The sequence below is a fragment of the Schistocerca cancellata genome, chromosome 4, assembly GCF_023864275.1.
Source record: "Schistocerca cancellata isolate TAMUIC-IGC-003103 chromosome 4, iqSchCanc2.1, whole genome shotgun sequence".
NCBI classification, from domain to species: domain Eukaryota; kingdom Metazoa; phylum Arthropoda; class Insecta; order Orthoptera; family Acrididae; genus Schistocerca; species Schistocerca cancellata.
Window position 1 is genome coordinate 248304587 of NC_064629.1, and position 2785 is coordinate 248307371.

The 2785-nt window shown below is 46.0% G+C and overlaps 1 pseudogene; it reads right to left on the minus strand.

Moving 5' to 3' along the window:
• Positions 1–2140: 2140 nt before the first annotated feature.
• LOC126185546 (5S ribosomal RNA) lies at positions 2141–2260 on the minus strand (annotated as a pseudogene).
• Between the last annotated feature and the right edge of the window lie 525 nt (positions 2261–2785).

Here is a 2785-nt window from a genome sequence, read left to right on the forward strand (position 1 = left end):
CACCTTCCATGACCACTAGCGGCGTACGTCGGCACCACATAATGTCACCCCCAGACAGCAGGGAACCTCCACCTTGCTGCACTCGCTGGACAGTGTGTCTAAGGCAGGGCCGGCCAGAAATTCTGCACACGTGCGGTGCTCCTGCACATGTGCAACTTCCGGGTCACAGCGTGCACGCCGCAGCCGCCAGCGTTCATGTAGTGCATGTTTCTACGCACAGATGTCGCTTTATCCAGTTGCTGAGATACTCTGTACCGGCGAATTCTAGTGCTCTTTCCACAGCTTGCAAGCCAATCATGGGAAGGTATTTCGCGTATTAAACATTTAAAATACTGTCACAGTCTACTCATTGAGACGTCTACTTTTATGTTAACAGTTTAACCCAGTAAGACAACTAATACAGTTAACAAACGTGGGTTTTTATTAAGACAGCTTGACTGACGGTACGTAAATACGCGTAATGTTTTTGATCTAGTATTTAAGAAAGAGAGCACTTAGCGACTTCCAACGAACCTTAGTCATGATTTCAAATAACATTAAACCAATGCAAGGTTTCCTATAACTAATTCTCGGTGCCCTCAGTTACACCCACATAATTTCTGTCTCACTGACCTCTGAACAGAATGACAACCGCAGACCTCTCGATGATGACCTGTACCATTATTGCTATATCTTTCATCAGTTCTGTCTGAAATCTGCATAATAACCGACAATTAGATGAATTTTATGTTTTATCGACTTCAGCTGAGCGTAGCCCATCACACATTAAAAAAAAAAAGACCCTAAATGTAAGTATACAACAATCGGTTTAATGACCAATTTTCCTGATAATAATGTAACATGGAGCAGAATGAGGGAATAATGCACAGTTAGTAAACAATAATTTTTACTTATGAAAGGAATAAATCCAAACACGTTTATCTCTGGCCATGAGAAATGATATAGTTTATATCGGGCACAAAAGCACGGCTCATTGACAAACGCAAGCAGTTGCGGGAGATTTTCATCACTGATGCTTGATCGAAACGACTGAGAACAGATCTTTCGTTCTTTGCTTTTTCACAGTACCTGCCATTTCTCAGTACTTCAATGTTAAAGTTACGGTCACCAGGGGTAAACGAGACTGGGTATGTTGCGTTCTTGCTCGTACCACATAAACAGGGAAGAGGAGCCGCCGCGGTTCAATTAGGACACATGTCTAATAACAGATGTCGCTGTCGCTCGCTGTCGCACACGTGCGCACATGTGCAGCACTTCCGCACATCTGCACACTGTGCAGCGTTTGGCCGGCCCTGGTCTAAGGCGTTCAGCCTGACCGGGTTGCTGCAAACACGTCTCGGACGACTGTCTGGATGAAGGCATCTGCGATGCTTATCGGTTAAGAGAACGTGATGACAGTCCTGAGCGGTCCATTCGGCATGTTGCTGGGTCCATCTGTGCCGTGCTGCATGGTGTCGTGGTTGCAAAGATGGACCTCACCATGGACGTCGGGAGTGAAATTGCGCATCATGCAGCCTATTGAGCACAGTTTGATTCGTAACACGACGTCCTGTGGCTGCACGGAAAGCATTATTCAACATGGTGGCGTTTCTACCAGGGTTCCTCCGAGCCATTACCCGTAGGTAGGGGTCATCTACTGCAGTAGCAGCCCTTGGCGGCCTGAGCGAGACATTTTATCGACAGTTCCTATCTCTCTGTATCTCCTCCATGTCCGAACAACATCGCTTTGGTTCACTCCGAGATGTCTGGACACTTCCCTTCTTGAGAGCCCTTCCTGGCACAAAGTAACAATGCGGACGCGATCGAACCACGGTATTGATCGTCTAGGCATGGTTGAACTACAGACAACACTAGCTGAGTACCTCCTTCCTGGTGGAATGACTGGAACTGGTCGGCTGTCAGAATCCCTCCGTCTAATAGGCACTGCTCATGCATGGTTGTTTACAGCTTTGGGCGGGTTTAGTGACATCTCTGAACAGTCAAAGGGACTGTGTCTGTGATACAATATCCATAGTCAACGTCTATATCAGGAGTTCTGGGAACTGGGGTGATGCAAAACTTTTTCGATGTGTGTATTATAATAATGTTGTACGGCACACTGGCCTGGTGCCTGTCTTTCAATTGGACTTGCGTGTCTTACAGCCAACGGCACCCGGTTTTCCTCGGACGGTCACCCATTCAAGTACAAACTGAGACCAACGTTGCTTAACTTCGGTGATCGGACGGAAATCGGTATTACCAACGTGGCAAGGCCGTTGGCAGTTATGTGGTTATCCCACTTTAGATCACTCCGAATGGTTACTCCAAGGCATTTTGCGGTCGTTAGTTTTTCGTGTCATTTGTCGCCAATAGCGTAATCGAACAGCAGTCCTTTTCTTCGTCAATTTATGCGGAATTCGTTACATATATTTATGTCAGGATCAGCTTCCTATAGACAACAATATCGTCTGTGAATATCGTCACGGAACCTTCAACGTTATCCACTAGGTCATGAAATGTAAAAAGTAGCAGCCATATAACACTCCGGTGGGTAACTTCCAAATTATCTTTACATTTTTCGATTTTATTCCGCTAAGAACGACATCTTGAGTTTTGTCTGCAACGAAGTCCTGTATCCAGTCACAAAACTGGTCGGGTACTAGATAAGTACGCATTTTGTTCACTAAACGACAGTGGGAAACTGCATCAATGCCTTCCGGAAGTTGATGAACGTGGCACCAATCTGAAAGCCTTTGTGAACGGCGCACTGGTTCCCACACATGAATAGCGAGTTGAGTTTCGCAAG